At 44.1% G+C, this 19,040-nt stretch overlaps 1 pseudogene; it reads right to left on the bottom strand.

Annotated features, from left to right (window-relative positions):
* Positions 1-10,040: 10,040 nt before the first annotated feature.
* Positions 10,041-10,601, bottom strand: LOC114639787 (annotated as a pseudogene).
* Positions 10,602-19,040: the final 8,439 nt, after the last annotated feature.

Raw genomic sequence — 19,040 nt, 5'->3', positions numbered from 1 at the left:
TTTTTTTTTTTTTTTTTTTTTTTTTTTTTTTTTTTTTTTTACTGCTTTTAGGACTTACAGAAAAACCTAACTAAACCCAGTGAGATTGTCAGGCCAGGTAGGGTGAGGCTGAGGGAGAAGGATCAGTTGAGTTCTGGAGTTCAAGGTTACAATACATTATACCACTGATAACCACACTAAGTTCTCAGCATCAATGTGATGACTTCCTGGGAGTGAAAGACCACTAAAATTGCCTAAGGAGAGACAATGTCAGTAATGGAGCTGAGTCAGTAGTGGTTTGAATGAAAATGGCCTCAAAAGGCTCATATTTGAATACTTAGGCCCCAGTAGGTGGAACTGCTTGAAAAGGATTAGCGGGTGTGGCTTCATTGGAGGAGGGATGTCTTTGGGGTGAGCTTTTTTTTTTTTTTTAAATATTTATTTAGCTGGGCAGTGGTGGTGCACACCTTTAATCCCAGCACTTGGGAGGAAGGGGCGGGAGGAGCCATCTCTCCAGCCCCTGTGGGTGAGCTTTGAGCTTTCAAAAGCTCATGCCATTCCCAGCTAGCTCTCTGTCTCCAACCTGTGGATCGGGAAGTAAAGCTCTCAGCTACTGCTCTACCGCCATGCCTGCCTTCCTGCTCCTCTACTGTGCTCCCCACCTTGACAGTCATGGACTCACTCTCTGAAACTGTAAGCCACAATAAACTCTTTCTTTTATTAGTTGTCATGGTGTTTTGGCATGTAATAGAAAAGTAACTAAAATGGTTCAGAATTTACTTTCTGATTAGTAGTGGGGTTGTGCCTGTAAATAGACACTATACCCCAGCCTGGACAACATAGTAAGAAGACACTATCTCCTCAGAACAAAGACAAAACCAAAGACCGACTAACCAACCAACCACACAAACAAACCCCAAAACAAAACTAAACAAAAGAACCCAAAGCCAAAACAACAAAAAACTATGAGTTTGTTTTTCAAAGAGGGTTACCCTATGTAGCCTTGGTTTTTGAGGAACTTACTATGTAGACCAGGCTGGTCTTGAATTCAGAAATCCACCTGCCTCTGCCTCTCAAGTGCTGGGATTAAAGGCGGGCACCACCCTTTCCAACATGCCAGTTTATTCAAATTAGCAGCAAAAGAGTTCCTACTCATTGGAACATTATAGTGTATTTATTTATAATAACTATTAGACAACGTAATCTGGGGTCACTCACATGTATATTATCCATGTTTGACAGAAATGTCATGTGCATGACTGTACTATGTCTATGCTTAAAATGCCTTGAATGGAAATGTCATATACAGTTTGTTTGTATAGGATTATCAATTTCAATGAAAGATTTTTTTTTCTTTGTTTTTTGTTTTTTTGTTTTTCGAGACAAGGTTTCTCTGTGTAGTCCTGCCTGTCCTGGAACTCACTCTGTAGACTAGGCTGGCCTCGAACTCAGAAATCCGCCTGCCTCTGCCTCCCAAGTGCTGGGATTAAAGGCGTGCGCCACCACCACCCGGCTTCAATGAAAGATTTTTATGTTCTTGGGAGAATTGCTTCCAGATCCTTATGTATACTGTATACACACTGAAATACACCCCTAGCTCCTTCATTTTCAGACAGAGTCTCATATAGCCCAAGCTAGCTTTGAACTTGGTATGTAGCTGGCCATGACTTGAACTTATGATTCTCCTGCTTCTACCTATTGAGTCCTTGATTCCGTGGGACATGGTGTCCAATTTTCCTCAGGGATGGGGATAGAACCTAGGGCTTCCTGTTTGCCTGCTAGGCCACATCTCTAGCCCCAGCTTTTAGCTCCTTTAATCCAAAGCCTTGTGCATGTGTTAAGACTCATGCCGTAGCCCAGGCTACCTTCAAACTCTGTCAGTCTTGCTTCAGCCTCCAGAGTGCTAGGATTATAGGTATGAGTCACCATGCCTGGCTAAAGTCATAAATATTTTCTTGAAGTCATAAGTATTTTATTTAGAGAAAAAGGTAAGTTTGTTTTGTTTTGTATGACCTGTGTGGTATATGCACCAAGCAAGATCTCCTAGCTGTTTTTTTACTGCTCTCTACCTTATTGCTTCATGACAGGGTCTCTTGTTAAACTGGAAGTTCATTGTGTCAGCTAGGCTTGTGGGCTGGCCGTTGGGTTCTCAGGACCTGTCTGTCTCTATTCCCCCAATGAGAAAGCCACAGGAGAGTGTAGCAGGTGCTGGAGATTTGAACGCAGGTCCCCATGCTTGCAAAGCAAACCCTCTTACCCACTGAGCAGCCTCACTATCACCCTTAGTTTTTTTTTTTTGTTTGTTTCTTGTTTTTGTTTTTTGTTTGTTTGTTTTGGACAGGATCTTATGACCTTGAACTCTCTCTGTAATTGAGGAGGTTCTTTCTTTCTTTCTTTTTTTTAAATTGGGCTGGAGCAATGGTGGTTGAACTGTGGCATTCCTCCTTAATCTCAGCACTCAGGAGCCAGAGGTGGGCAGAACTCTGGGAGTTTGAAACCAGTCTGGTCTATATAGCTAACACCAGGACAGTCAGGGCTAAGTAGAGAGACCCTGTCTTGGGGGTGGGGGTGGGAGAGGACTGGCTGTTATTCCAGAGGAACTGGATTTGATTCCCAGCACCACTTGGAGAGCACAACACACATGTGGTACACAGATACTGTTAGAGTTTGAGGATCGCTGAAGGAAGACCCCAGACTCAAATTGTATGCAAAAACAAAGAGCATTTATTCTGCAGAAACAACCAGTGTGCAGGGGTTACCACCACTTGAAAATGGTGAAACAGACAAAGACATTTGAGCCTCTTTTATAATAGGACTGCTATTAAATCTTTTCTGATGTCAAACTGCGATGAGAACTTTGCCAGTCTTCAAGTGTCATGAGTTAACTGCTTCTGAGAGAGCAAACAGGCATCTAAAACCTAGAGCACATTTAAAGCCATTAACCAAAGCTCATGGAAAGGGAACTAAGAATTTACTATAGGTGCAAGGACAGAAGATAAAATATTGACTCGATTTATCTATACAAAACTTCAAGGATAACTTAGTTATGGTCTTTAACTCTACCTGAACCTGTAGAGCTAGTAACAAATGATGAATGTTTACCTAGATAATTACTTTTAGAGGATATGCGTGTAAACATTCTCTCGAGTAAACCTCAATTTCAATTTATGACCTAAATTTATGTACAAACTTGTAGTGAAAATTTTTCCATGTGATCATGGACTCTGAAAGAGGTACAAGTGCTGAGAACAGAGAGCAGAGACAGGTCTCCCTCCCCTTTTTCTTCTTCAACTTAGATCAGCCCAGTTACTACAGAGGTAGAACAAAAGCTACTTTACCTAATCCCAGCCCTCTCTCCCCACCCCTCCACTACCGTTATACTATGAGGTGCTAAACCCAAACCCAGAACTGCAGCTTCTAGCCTCAGAATAACTCAGACAGGCAGATCTGCTACAGAAGCAAAGTAACTTAACATTTTATTATATCATTAAAAGTTAGGTAATCTAAAACTTCATTGATGGGTGCTGGGATGCCCCAGATGGGCATTCCTGTGTCATGAATGATTAACCACAGGATGGGCTGCTCAGCACAGATGGCCAATCCTGAGATAAGGTATCTCCCATTCATGTGGTTATCTTCAGGCTGTTCCTTGAGTGGGGGATTTTATTGTCTTGTTCCTGGAATTTTGGGTCTGCTGCTGGAACAGAGGTGTATGGGCTCGTTTCTGAGTGGAGACAAAATGGGATGAGTAGGCCCCTTCAACCCACATGCAGGCACATCTGTACACACATACACAACCAATCAATGTTTTGTTTTTGTTTTTTGTTTTGTTTTGTTTTTTGTTAGTTTTTCGAGACAGGGTTTCTCTGTATAGCCCAGGCTGTCCTGGAACTCACTATGTAGACCAGGCTAGCCTCGAACTCAGAAATCCACCTGCCTCTGCCTCCCAAGTGCTGGGATTAAAGGCGTATACCACCACTGCCCAGCTAGGATGAAGGTCTTAAAGCCCATACCCACAGTGACACACAGTTACTCCAACAAGGCCATACCTTCTAATAATGCCACTCCCTGGGCCGAGCATATACAAACCATCACACTATGACACAGAAAGTATGTTTTCTTCCCACAAGTGAAGGAAATGACCTCTAGAAGGACAAGCTGCTGCAGGCCAAATCAGCTGACTCGAGAGCCTTCTACCTTAGCCTGAAGACACATCACTTTGGGCCTCCTTTATTTTTAGTGTGTGTGTGTGTGTGTGTGTGTGTGTGTGTGTGTGTGTGTGTGTGTAGCTGGTCTTTAGCTACTTTGTGGGTTCTTCTTTCTTCCACCTTTTCAATCCTTTAACACTAGATAGGAGAGAAAAAAGGATAGAAAGGAAAGGGGGTGACGTTGTCATTAGACTATTTCCTGCTGATTGGGGCATCGAGTTCCTTGGGAGCAAGTTTGATCTTCACCTCCCTCAGGATATCTAATTTCTTCTTGCTTCTTCTTTATACACAACAACTTAACAAACCACGACTAACAGCAACCAGCTATCACCCAGCAAACATCCAACAACCAACCAACAAACCACCCTACCTCTCTGAGCCCTAGCATATATATACACTCTTAAAAGTCCCCAGAATTCCAAATGTCACACAATCATAGAAACTATCTGCAGCTGCCCAAACCACATTTCTGCTAGAGCACGAGGCAGATCAGTCTCAAGCTGCCCCATGTCCTCACACCTGGACTAAAATGAAAGCACATTCCTATTCCTGTGTTTTTTTTTTTTTTAAAGGAACCAGAATACTCTCTCTCTCTCTCTCTCTCTCTCTCTCTCTCTCTCTCTCTCTCTCTTTCTCTCTCTCCCCCTTTCTCTGTCCTTCTCTATCTCCCTCTCCCTCCCTCACACACACACACACATCCCGTGTGTGTACATGGATATGGACACATCTGCCACAATGCATGCACCTGCAGACAGAGGAGGACAGCTTTCTTTCCTCTGTGGGTCCCAGTGATCAAACTCAGGTTGTCAGGCTGAATTGTCAAGCACAGTCACTGGATGGACCAGCTTATCAATCCTGTTTACTTTTTTTTTTTTTGAGATAGGATCTCATTGTAGTCCAGGCTAGTGTCAGATTCTTTATTCAGCTGAAGGTGACTTTGAACTCCTAGTCCCCCTGCCTTACCTCTCAAGTGTTGGGATCACATGCTCACACCACCAAGACCAGCCTTATTTTTGGAGTATAGGCCTTACTATGTAGCTCGGACTGGTCTCAAACTTTCTATCCCCCTGCTTCAGCCTCCTTAGTGCCTGGATTATAGGCATGCCCACCAAACCTGGTCACCCCCCAAACCCCAGTGTCATTGAGCTATATGTAATGACATTGAACTGTCTACATTAAAGTCTATTATCTATTTTTAATTCTATTTATTTATTTATTTACTTATTTATTTAAAGACAGGGTCTCACTATGTAGCACTGGCTAGCCCAAAACTTGCTTATTTCAGATTCATAGAAATCCACCTGCTGGTGTGCTCCACCAAGGCTGGTCAAAGTCTACAATTTGATAGATTTTAATATATATATAAACACCCATGAAAGCATTTCTTTAGAGGGTTTTCTTATGGCCTTTTAAAGCCCTTTTCTTCCAGCTTTTCTCCACTTGCCATGTTGGCAGTCACCCATCTGTTTTCTGTGACTATCTTCTAGAGTTTTGTATTGATGGATCATTTAGTGTGTGGTGGTTTGAATGGGAATGGTGGCCATGCTTCGTCTCAGGGAATGGAACTGTTTGAGGATTAGAAGGTGGAGCCCTTGCCGGGCGGTGGTGGCGCACGCCTTTAATCCCAGCACTTGGGAGGCAGAGGCAGGCGGATTTCTGAGTTCGAGGCCAGCCTGGTCTACAGAGTGAGTTCCAGGACAGCCAGGACTACACAGAGAAACCCTGTCTCGAAAAAACCGAAAAAAAAAAAAAAAAAAAGAAGGTGGAGCCCTGTTGAAGGAGGTGGTCATTTGAGGGGAGGGGGCTTGAGGTTTCAGAAGCCCAGGACAGGCCCAATTTCTTGCTCTAAGCCTGAATCTTGGGGATCAGCTATGAGCTCTCAGCTACTACTCCAGCGCCATACCTGTCTGCCTGTGCCACACACCCCACCATGATGACACTGGACTAACCCCCTGAAACTGTAAGCAAGTTCCAACTAAATGCTTTCCTTTATAAGAGTTGTGGTCCTGGTGTCTTCACAGCAATAGAACAGTGACTAAGATAACCATATACCCTTATTTTGGTAATTTTTTTTTAAAGCTCAGTATACATAATTTGAGATTCAACTATGTTTCATGTATTGATAATTCTAGACTAACAATTTTCAAATATTTCTTTAAGATTTATTTATTTATTTATTTTAAGTATGTGAGTACACTGGAAGAGGGCATCAGATCCCATTACAGATGGTTGTGAGCTACCATGTGGTTGCTGGGAATTGAATTCAGGACCTCTGGATGAGCAGTCAATGCTCTTAACCATTGTGCCATCTCTCCAGCCCCCCTTTCATTTTTCTTAACTTGACAGATCTGTGACAGACAGTTGGAGGGAAGATGGTGGCTGATAGAAAAGCTGAGGTGAGCTGACCAATCTCACCTGTCTGTCAGATAGAAAGACTTGCAGTAGGATTGGTTAAGCCTGCCTTAACCACAATACTTCTGGGTTATTTAGACTCTGGTCTTATTAGACAGAACATTGCAATGAGCCTCTGACGGTTGATGGTACGTGAGGAAGGGCTCAGTGCAGATTCACATCACCCTGGTTGCTCTATATTCTAATCTTTAGTCTTGTATTTTTTTTCCTTTATGGAAAACCTGTGCCTTGGATGGAGAGATGGCTCAGCTGTTAAAAGCATTGGCTGCTGCTCACGATTGTCCATAACTTGTTCTATAGGATCCAACGCCCCCTTCTGGAACTTTAATTTTTTCAAATCCTATTTTTTAAAAAGATTTATTTTATGTATGTGAGTTCACTGTAGCCATCTTCAAACATATCAGAAGAGGGCATCAGACTCCATTACAAATGGTTGTGAGCCACCATGTGGTTGCTGGGAATTGAATTCAGGACCTCTGGAAGAGCTGTCAGTGCTCAGAACTATCTCACCAACCCTCAAATCCTATTTTTAATGATGGTTCTTAAATGCTTTAACCTTTCTTTTTTCTTTTTCTTTTTATTTTTTTTATTTTTTGAGACACGGTTTTTCTGTGTAGCCCTGGCTGTCCTGGAACTCACTCTGTAGACCAGGCTGGCCTCGAACTCAGAAATCCGCCTGCCTCTACCTCCCAAGTGCTGGGATTATAGGCGTGCACCACCACCGCCCAGCGCTTTAACCTTTCTTATAACCCATCACCCACCAGAGGTAGTGGAAAAGAAAGGATACAGGGGAAGTGGACCTGTTTAGAAATGGTTCTTTGGGGCAACTCCCATCTGTGTTGTCTGGAAATCAGCAGTTCAGTTCACAGATTAGTAGGCAGCAGAAGCTTGATCCACTCACAAACACTTCACAGATACACCAGCAGTCCAGGTCGGTAGAGTCCAGTTAACAACAGTGGTGACAGGACCTAGCAGAGACAGCCAGGCCTCAGCCTTGGCTCAAGTCAGCAGGAGGGACAACAGGAACACTAAGAGACGTTCTCACTGTGCCTCATTCAGGGAAGTGAAGATGAGTGAAGATGAGAGACCCACAAGCTGCACAGCTAGCTGTACCAGCAAGCCAGGCTCTGTCTATGTCACTCCGTGGACTCCTATTTATACCCTCCACGCATTGTGTGTCCCTCCACGTGCCTGGCCTCGGCACATGCATTCAATCAGCCTGAGTCCTCAGAAGCAACAACAAACTGCAGAACACTACCAGAAGTTTTTTGGTGCACTTCTCTCTATTGAGTCCCAACAAATGCAGCTCAACTATGCAATGTAAGGTGGACCAATACATGTGTGTGGTTAGCAAAGACACTTTCATCACATGTCCTTTCATGTGCTTGCTTTAGCAGAACATCCTCTCTCCTATGTCTGCTTCAGTGAAAGGTTCCTTCATGAGTCTGTCTTAGCCTTTCACACTTGTGTCCACTTTAAACACCCCTTCATGTGTTTGTCCCAGCAGAACACCATCCAACTGACTTTCCAAAGAATCCTTACATTCTCATCCACTTCACCCTTCTGATTTCCTTTGTTGACATTAGAATAGAAACCTGCAAAATAGTTTTAAGATGGGGATGTGGTTATGATTATATATCTACAGGGAATGAAAAAATATGGATAAACAACAAAACATAAAGACTGATTGACCAATAAAACTTATAAAAATAATATTTGACCAAAGAAAACCTCTTATCACTTGAGACAAGGATGTCTTTACAAAATAAATAACACAAATAATTTACAGACTGTTTCAATTACTAATTTCTTTTTTTTTTTTTTTTTTTTTTTTTTGTTTTTTTCGAGACAGGGTTTCTCTGTATAGCCCTGGCTGTCCTGGAACTCACTCTGTAGACCAGGCTGGCCTCGAACTCTCAAACTCAGAAATCCACCTGCCTCTGCCTCCCAAGTGCTGGGATTAAAGGCGTGCGCCACCACCGCCCGGCTCAATTACTAATTTCTTAAAAAAAAAAAAAAAGCTTGCAAATCAACTTCAAAAGGGCTAGCCCAAGTGGTTGATCACAAAGACAATACATATACTGGACAGACAATACACAGACTGGATAAATAGAGAGACTAGGCAATGAATTCTACAACTAGCTTTTCTTGGACTAATTTTTTTTCCTTTAGGGCCCAAACAGACAACACCGAGACTGGATAGACCCAGAGACTGGGCAATAAATGCTACAGCTAGCTTTTCTCAGACTAACCATTTTTTTTCTGTGGGGCCCCAAAACAGGAATTCTTTACCCCAATTCATCAGAAAACAAAAATATATAACAAGACCATTGTCCCAGCCCCTTAAGTTGGAGTGAGTAGTTTTGGTCACTTGATGTGTTGTGGTTGTTATTATTTAGAGTTTTAGGTTGTTTTGCTTAACTGTTGTTTAGTGACAAAAATTTATTAATAGAAATGTAAGATTTTTCTTTAATTTTTGTATTCTATATGATAGAAATGTAAGGTTTTTTGTTTAATTATTCTATACTAACATGTTTAAGGCTTTTGTTTAATTGTTGTATAGTGATAGAAATTTAAGTTTTTTTCTTTAATTATTGTATATTAATAGAAATTAAAGGTTCTTTGTTCATTGTATATTGATAGAAATTTAAGGTGTTTTGTTAGACTATTGTTTGACTATATTGTACATAAGCCACTTATTGAAAATTGTTAATTTTAGAGAAAAGGACAATTCTTAAACAGAAAGGGGGATATGAAGTGGAAACTTAAAAGACTTCTTTGGAAAGTCAGTTGGATGGTGACTTGCTGGGGCACACACGTGAAGGAGTGTTTCCCTGAAGTGGACAAAGGTGTGAAAGGTTCAGGCAGACTCATGAAGGAACCTTTCACTGAAGCAGACACAGGAGAGAGGATGTTCTGCTAAAGCAAGCATATGAAAGGACAGGTAATGTCACCGCTGTTGCTAACCCGACTCTGCTGAACTGGACTGCTGGTGTATCTGTGACGTGTTTGTAAGTGGATTGAGCTGCCGCTGCCTGCTAACCTGTGAACTGAACTGCCAATTTCCAGACAACACAGATGGGAGTTGCTCCAAAGAACCTTTCTAAACACTTCCCCCATATTCTTTCTTTTCTACTACCTCTGGTGGGTAGTGGGCTACAAGGAAGGTTAAAAGCGTTTAAGAACCATCACTAAAAATAGGATTTGAAAAAACTAAAGTTACAGATTTCCTTGGCACTGCATAAAGTGGTACATAGACATGCATGCAAGCAAACGCCCATGCACATAAAATGAAAATCTTAAACAAACAAGGAAAGCACACATACACAAAAAGAGAAGATAACGTTTCCCAGCTCCCTCTTAGAATCAGGCTTTAGAGCAGTTGGAATGTTTTGTGAATCTTCTTTTCCCTGCTTATGTGTTATGTCCAGTGACTATTCATTTTTTTTTATCAGATGGTCTTTTATTGAAATATTTTCTTGTTGCTTCTTAACTAGCTGGGCACTCCACTGCACCACTGTTGATGTCATCTATGATGTCATGAGGGTGGCGGCCATCCACATTGCAGCCCACAGACTGTGCAGTACCCAGGATCTCCTTGATAGTCCCGGAAAGTTCTCTGGCCAAAGAGCAGTGTCTCATCTGCCGGGCAATACTGACAATCTCATCAAAAGTGATGTTTCCACTGTGTTTAATGTTCTTCTGCTTCTTCCTGTCTCTTGGAGGCTCCTTGAGGGCTTTGATGATCAGGGCAGAGGCAGAGGCTACCACCTCAGTCTGGGCTTGTCTGTTCTGGTTGGTCAGTTTCACTGTAATCCTCAGACCTTTCCAGTCACCGGTAGCCTTGGCAATGTCATCACCAACTTTTTTTGGAGACAGACCCAGAGGACTGATCTTAGGAGCCAAGGCGGATGTGGCGCCGACCTCACCTCCGGTGCACCTCAAGTACACGACTTTGATCTTGTTGGAGTCGAACTTGGGCGGCATGGTGGAGGCGGCTGGTGTTGGATGAACCCGGATTCGGGACGACCGAAGAAAGTAGCACCGTTGCCTCCTCCGAGCCGAAAGCTGAAAAAGCCCAGTGACTATTCATAAAAGACAACATTTCAGTAAATTCTGCCAGGCACCTATACACTGAAGGGCCATGCTTTTAGAATGGGAGGGGAACGGGAGGTGGACACATAGTGTAGTGGTCGTAATCTGTGTATCGTCAGTAACCTGGTAACAAAAGAAAGTCACTTTACCTCAGACCTAATGCCAGTTTTCCCTCTCCTGGGGAGGAAGGTCAATGGAATAGATATCTGCAGCTGATGGCTAACATCAGGAGCTCCTGTGCTGATCTCTTCCTCTGGGGCTGATTTCTTGCTTCTGTGAGTCACTTAGTTGGGAGATCCAGCTCCTCAAAAACTGGCTAGATAGTAAAGAGCACAAATTGCTTCCTTGCCCACCATTGTTCTCTGCTCAGTGATACGTGGGTTAGTACCTTGCACTTTGTGAAACATCCTTGACATTCTTCTTCAGATGATCAGAAAAGGCCAGAGCTTATGAAGGGCGGTCCACAGAGACTCCCAGCAGCACTAGCGACAAGGGGCCCGTGGGAGCTCCACTGAGGAGGAAGCAAAGGGGTGAGCGTGACTGAAAAAAAGGGAGAGGCAACTGAGGCCCCTGGAGACACAGCTAGAACAGGGAGGTGGGTGCTCTTAACCTCCAAGTCATCTCTCCAGTCCTTCCTCCATTTTTGAGACAAGAGCTAACTAAGTAGTCTTGGCTGGCCTGCACAGTATATAGACCAGGCTGGTCTTGAACTCACAGATATCTGCCCATGTCTGCCTCCTAAGTGCTGGGATTAAAGGTGGCCACCACCATACCCTGTTCTAGTTTTATAGAATTGGTGTATTTTGGGGCTCAAGAGTTCAGTGGTTAAGAGAGCTTGAGTTTCTTCAGAAGACCTGAGTTCAGTTCCCAGTACCCATGTTAGGTGGCTCACAACTACCTGTAACTCTGGTTCTAGGAATTCAATGCCTTTTCTGTTCTCTGTGGGTACCACATGCAGCTGGCACATGCTCAGACAGACACATTTGAAAAGCATGATAGGGAGACAATGGAGGGAGACTAGTGCTGGATGCATCTCATCCTTCCCCAACACCGTAACAGAATTGTTTCCGTGTCTGTTAGCTGAGTCTTCCAGCCCCATGTAACTCTACACTTAGCACTGGTTGTCAGTCACTAAATCTATTTTTTAAGTTTACTCTGGAGAACATATATCCCTACAGTTGTTTACAAGGTTAAGGGTTGGAAGACAAGGTACACTATGTGCTATCATAAGACTTGTTTACCTCAGACGAATCCGGTAAAGGGAAGTCACACATACCTTCTCCCTGGGAATTGTCAGTGCCACATGCTGCCTTACAACAGGCAGTGCCAGAGCAAACAGGGCCATCTGTTGGGTTAAGGGTTCCATAGTGGCCAGTAGCCGTCTCTAAGTCTCTGTGTGACCCAGATGTGGAAAAGCTTCTGCTGTTGCCTCTTAGGTCAACAACCTTGACACACAAGCAGGAGTCCCAGGACACACCAGGCTGCTGCAAGAGAGACTAAAGAGCAGAACCACTCTGGTGTGCGTGTTTGTGTGTGAGGAGGTCTGTCTGAACTCAATCGTTAAGAGCTATGAGGGTTGGCTGTATGACTGAGTGTCTGGGTGATGCCACAGACATCACTTTTCCCCATAGAGACCAGATCTGGTGTCAGCACGTGGACATTTGTAGCTTGTGGCCAAACTGGCAGAAGGAAGAATGTCCCTGCCGGGTGAAGAATGTGGAGGAGAATTGTAGATGAAGAACTGGAACTTAAAACCCCAGTCGCGGGCAGTGGTGGCGCACGCCTTTAATCCCAGCACTTGGGAGGCAGAGGCAGGCGGATTTCTGAGTTCGAGGCCAGCCTGGTCTACAGAGTGAGTTCCAGGACACCCAGGGCTACACAGAGAAACCCTGTCTCGAAAAACCAAACCAAACCAAAACAAAACAAAACAAAAAAACCAGCCGCTGCCTTGTGCCTACGTGGAGCATTTCCCTTGGGGGCCTTGAGCCCAGGGTTGTTTTGTTTTATTTTGAGACATAGGTCTCTATGTAGCTTTGGCTGTCCTGAAACTCTCTATGTAGACTAGGATGACCTCCAACTCATAGAGATGCTCCTGTCTCTGCCTCCTGAGTACTGGGATTAAAGGTGTGTGCCACTTTGCTCAGCTTACCCAAATGGTTCTAACTGGCTTCTAGAAAGGATGCTGTGTGCTGTTTTTTTTCTAGCTCTGAGTCAACTCTGAACCTTGCTGATTGGGTAACTCCTTTCCAGTGTTCCCACTCTCCAGCCTCTTTACACTCCAGACATGAAAGTCGTGGAGACCAAAACACACACTCTCTCTCTCTCTCTCTCTCTCTCTCTCTCTCTCTCTCTCTCTCTCTCCCCCCCCCCCTCAGCTTCCCTTCTAGCCATTAAAAGTAGAGCTTTAACCAAGTGTCAAGTGTGCTGGTAAGGCTAGGAACCTGGGATCTTTAACCATTCCCAAGGCTCTAGCAGAAGTGCTAAGAATATGCAGGGGATGGGGGCAGGCAGTGTTAAGCAGTTTCTATGGTCCGGCTATTATCTCAGGTTGGACAGAGTCATTGTCTGGACCAATGAGATGACTCAGTGGATAAAAATGCTTGCCCTAACAAGTCTGACAGCCTGAGTTCAGTCCCTGGAATTCATGGTGAAAAGAGATAACCTTTGACCTCTTCCTGAGCACTGTGCATGCATGTACACATGCATACATGCATGTGCACTCATACACACCACATTTGTGAACAATAACATAAAGCAATCTTTTTAAAAGGGCCAGCAGGATAGCACAGCCAATAAAAGCACTTGGCACACAAGCCTGATTGATGATCTGATTCCTGTCTCACAGTGCAGCTAACTCCCAAGGGTTGTTCTCTGACCTCTACATATGAGCCGTGGCATACATATGTCCTCATTCTCTCTCTCTCTCTCTCTCTCTCTCTCTCTCTCTCTCTCTCTCTCTCTCTCTCTCTCTGCCTCTCTCTCTCTCTGTCTCTCTCTGTCTCTCTCTCTCTCTCCCTCCATTTCCCTTCTAGCTGTTTTCCGTAACACAGGTAAAATGGGCACAGCACGCTACCTTCTAAGGACCCATTGGGTTTCTCCAAGGCCTTTCCTTATTGTTTTCTGCTGCCTTTCCTTCCATTCTTGTGCAAGGACGGTGACTCTGAAAAACGGGGCCACTTTTATGTATTTAGTGTTTAGGTTTATTTTAATTTTATGTATATAGGTATTTTGCCTACATATATGTCTGTATGCCACATGTGCACAGAACCCACAGAGGCTATAAAGGGGCCTTGGCTCTCTGGGGACTGGAGTTACAGATAGTTGTAAGCTGCCATGTGGTGCTGAAAATTGAACCCATGTCCTCTGGAGGAGAAGTCTGTGGTCTTATTTGCTGAGCCATCTCTCCCAGTCCCATAGGACCACTTTTAGACACCAAGAAGAGCTTTTGCCTTGCCCTCTGGGAATGGACTCTGGCAAAGCGTCCGTATGAGGTGCATGAGATCTATACCTACACTGGACATGTTTGTCCCTCTACATGTATCTTCAAAGTTGTCATTGCCCTTCCCCAACCCTCTCGTGAGTGCTCCATTCTTCCCCCATTGGCAAGGCTGTGAGCAGCGCTAAAGAAATTAATCTTTATCCTATAAGTCCCCAAGAGGAACCTGTAGGACATCCGAGTGGAAAGGACATGGGAACATGGGGGGTGCATTCAGACCTTCTCTGCAGGAGAGACACCATGAACTTGTGTATTGAAAAACCTGATGTAGGCTCAGCTTCTTGCTGGGATGTGTGAGAGCTGTCTTTTCTGTCAAGCAGTTGGGATGCCTTAGGGACTTTCCAGAGTTGGTGGAAGGTGGGATCCCATCACCCTTCCTGTGAGTACTTGCCCTTCTTCACCAGCTCTCTGACCTCGAGTTGGGGCCGCTCTCCATTACTTGCTGTGTGCATCTCCTATGGTCTCAATCCTCATAGTTAAAACTGCTCCTCTCTTCTCTGTGAGCTCATCTCACTGGATTTTATACTGGATATGTGCATACATACATACATACATACATACATACATACATACATACATACGCTTCTACAAAAGGCAAGCTCCTGTTGAGATGGTTGTTCACCTGTGTGTGGCCTCAGTTGGGACATCTATCTGATGTTAACTTCTGAGCCAAAACCTTGATGGTTTAGGGCTCTCAAAGTTTGGTAATGTCGTTTCATCCTCTTTGTTGTGTTCAGGAGGAAAAGTGGGAAAATGTCTCACACCCTCGTGGGAATTCCCATAGGTATCTGGGTTACATTCTCAACCACCTGGCTCCCTCCATTGTCTTAGCTGTCTCTGAACCTTCTGGCCACTTTGTCTTCCTCAGTGCCTAAGGACAAACCTCTTCTTTCCACCAGATGGCGCTGTGACAGCACTGCCATCTGATGTTCTGTGATCCAGAGGAGACTCAGTCGGCCTTTAGGCCCAGCTTTTGACCTATGGGATTGTGGGAATCCCAGTTCAATATCCCAGTTCAAAAGGCATGGGCATTGAACATCAGGGCTCTTCACACTTGATGTCTACAACTTTTTCTCTTTTAAAAAAGGTGTGTGTGCGTGTGTGTGTGTGTGTGTCCTCTGGGAGAGCAGTAAGTGCCCTTAATCTCTTAGTTATCTTTCCAGCCCCCTACAACTGTTTACTAACCAGCTCCCTTTACCCTTACTTTATATAGCTCTGCTTGAGTTAACAGATTTCAGACCAGTAAATTCCAGAGAATCAAGTATTCCAAGAGTAGATCTGTTGAGGGGCACTGTTTTCTGCATGCTTGGCACAGCAGGGGTTATGCTATGCCAGATGTGGCTCCAGGCCTAGAAGCCAACCTAAAGGAGAGGACCTGAATTCAGGAGCAGGGCTCTGTGGAGATCCTCCATTCTTTACTGATCTCTATGGCAACAGAATGCTAAGACTTTATCATGCTAAAAATATGGATAATTGCCCTTAGGTTTTAATTTGTCAGCTCTCAGGCTTCTAGGTGGGGGTGATGGTTTTGTGGGATGTTAGCCTCTGGATTTACTTTCTACACCGAATCAAGTACTGGAGGCTGGCTGGTGACATAGGTGGCCACTGGACTTGGCTAGTTCCTGACTCTTGGCCAGAATTTTACCTGCCCCAGCCCTTCCACCCCTTGGTCCTATCTTACTTTACTCTTTGGGCCTATGGGAAGGGAACAAAAGAATGATACTCTATTTTTAGGCAGGAGCCGCTGGCTATGACCCAGTCCCCTATAGTTATTGATTTGGCTGCTAATGTATCTGAGTGGTGTGGGGGACTATTTTTCTTTAGTCATCCTGAGGCTGTGAACCCGACCTCACCATTGGCTTAGAATCTTTCGAAATTTTATACTCACAGAGAATGTTTCCCTTCCCTTCTCAGATGGGCCCCTATTTCTGTTTGATTTCCTCAATAGTCCCATCCCCAACTAACTAGCCTTTCTGAACATTGGGTCTTTTACCTCAGCCTTTTCTTACTCTATTCTGTTTGTTTGTTTGTTTTTATTTTTCAACACAAGGTTTTGTCTGTGAAGCCCTGGCTGTCCTAGAACTCACTCTGTAGACCAGGATGGTCTTAAACTCAGAGATCTGCCTGCCTCTGCCTCCCAAATCTGGGATTAAAAGCATTAGCCACCACTGCCCGGCCTCTTACTCTGTTCTTACTTCACTGGAGAGAAAGACAACACAGGAGTAAGGAAACATTTAGGACAACTTTTGTGGTACTTTTACCCCATATAAGGTGGCAGTGTCTAGTACGTAACAGCTGGTGTCACTGTGTGTGACTCAGTGCTGTTACTCATCCCTCCGTAGGGGGCGGTTAGAGTAGAGAGAAGCAGGCAGTGAACAGTCTCTGTCCAGGCTAAGATAGAAGAAACCTCCCTCCAGTTCTCCCACCTGAGCACGGGTGGGAGGGATTCGGTGAGACTATGACCCAAATCCTTTCCCGGCACAGCTAGCGTTATCCAACTAACCCTTGGCTCTAAATAGACTTCTTGCTTGAGTTGGTCTCTGTTGTAGGTTGGTTTCCTATTGTTTTGATTAAACATTATCCAAAAACAAGTTGGGGAGGAAAGGCTTTATTTCATCTGTGATGTCCCCCACCACCGAGGGGATTCAAGGTGGGCACTTGAAACAGAAACCACAGAGGAACGGCTTACTGGATTGCTTCCCAAGGTTTGCTCAGCAACCTTTCTTAGACAGCCCAGGCCCACTTGCCTAGGGAAGACACCACCTACATTGGGCTGAGCTCCTACATAAATTAGCAACTGAGAAAAATGCTTCACAGACATGTAACTAAAGGCCAGTGTGCTCCACGAAATTTTTCAGTTGAGGTTCTCTCTTCCTAGGTGTGAAGAAAAGTGATCACAAAACTAAGTAAGCAGAGAAGTCTCATACTGTATACTTGTGTCTTTTCTAAGTGACAAGACCTTCCTTTGATTTGCTGTTTTCCTGAGCTGGAGAGTTGACTGAGTGGTTAGGAACAATTTCAGTTCTTTCTGGCACCTGAGTTTGATACCTCACCATGTTTCATAGCTCACAAGTGTTTGTAACTCCAGTTCCGAGGGATCTGATGCCCTTTTTTGGCCTCCTATGGTACCCACACACATAGCATTCAAACACACACATACACACACGAATACACACACACACACATACACGCACACACACATACACGCACACACACATACACGCTCACACACGCACACACAAGTTAAATCTTTAAATAGCTATGTTCTTTTGTTTGAGACACTGTTTTGTTATGTAGCTTGGCTAGCCTCAAACTCATAGCAATTAGTTCTGCTTCAGCCTTACACATAGATTTTTTTAAAAATTTTTATTTTATGTGTATGTATGTCTGTGCACCATGTGTGAGCCTGGCACCTGAACAGGTCAGAAGAGGGGGGCATTTGATCCCCTGGAACTGGAGTTAAATGTGATTGTAAGACAGCATGTGGGTGTTAGGAACCAAACCTGGGTCCTTTGCAAGAGCAGCAAGTGGTCCTAACTGCTGAGTCATCTCTTGATGACTGAGCCAGCCTCTTGAGTTCTGGGATTACAGGTATGGTTCACCAGGTCAAGCTTCTACTTTGTGTGTGTGTGTGTGTGTGTGTGTGTGTGTGTGTGTGTGTAAACAGGGCCTCACACTGTAGCCTTAGCTTGCATAGAACTCACTGTGTAGCTTAGGCTAGCCTTAAATCTGCGGCAACTGACCTGTGCTAGTTCCCAAATGCTGAGATTACCGTTGTTTGCTGCCACATCTGGCTTGCAGCTTGCTATGTTTTTTTGTTTCTTTTGAGTCTAGGTTGCCCTATGTACACTCACTGCGTAGACCAGGGTAGCCTTAAACTACAGAGGTATAGTATAGTTGCTTCTGCCTCCCAAGTGTTGGGATTAAAGATATGCACCATCTTGCACTGCTAAAAGGAATAATTCTAATCACTGTGTCTATTCGTTTAATCTTCACAAAATTGGGTAAGGTAAATTGTCTTTTCTACATTGTAAACAAGGAAACAGATTTGAGGAGATTAACTTAAAAAAATTCTGTTGGGGGCTGGAGAGATGGCTCAATGGTTGAGAGCACTGGTTGCTCTTCCAGAGGTCCTGAGTTCAATTCCCAGCAACCACATGGTGGCTCACAACCATCTGTAATGGGATCTGATGTCCCCTTATGGTGTGTCTGAAAATAGCTACAGTGAACTCATGTACATTAAATAAATAAATAAATAAATAAATAAAAATTCTGTGGATTTAATAAAAACTTCACCAGTAAGACATATATCTATAACTCTATCTAAATATATCACTCTATCTATCTATCTATCTATCTATCTATCTATCTATCTATCTATCTATCTATCAACAGAGACAGACAGACAGACAGAGACTTGCCCCACAATCTGTTGGCAAATTTGATTCCAATATAATTTGTCTGTCTTCAAGATCCTCTATTAACTCTCACCTGCCTATCAACACCACTATGGGTGCCTTAGAGTTCCTGGGAAAGTGCCACCTTATTCTACATCTGCTATTTTGGTGGTTTGAATAGGTGTGGCCCCTCATGTGTTGAGTGCTTGGCCCATGGAGAGTGGTGGCACTTTGAGGAAGTGTAGCCTTGATGAAGTAGGTGTGGACTTACTGGAGGAACTATGCCACTGTGGGAGTGGGCTTTGAGGTCTCCTATGCTCAAGCTACACCCAGTGGCACACAGTCTCCTCCTGCTGCCTTTGGATCAAGATGTAGAAATGTCAGTTCCTCCTCTAGCACCATGTCTGTGTGGACACTGCCCTGCTTCCCGCCATGATCATAATGGACTGAACC

Source organism: Grammomys surdaster, unplaced genomic scaffold, assembly GCF_004785775.1.
Source record: "Grammomys surdaster isolate TR1022 unplaced genomic scaffold, NIH_TR_1.0 125750, whole genome shotgun sequence".
Classification (NCBI taxonomy): domain Eukaryota; kingdom Metazoa; phylum Chordata; class Mammalia; order Rodentia; family Muridae; genus Grammomys; species Grammomys surdaster.
This window is presented reverse-complemented; position numbering and strand designations above follow the sequence as displayed.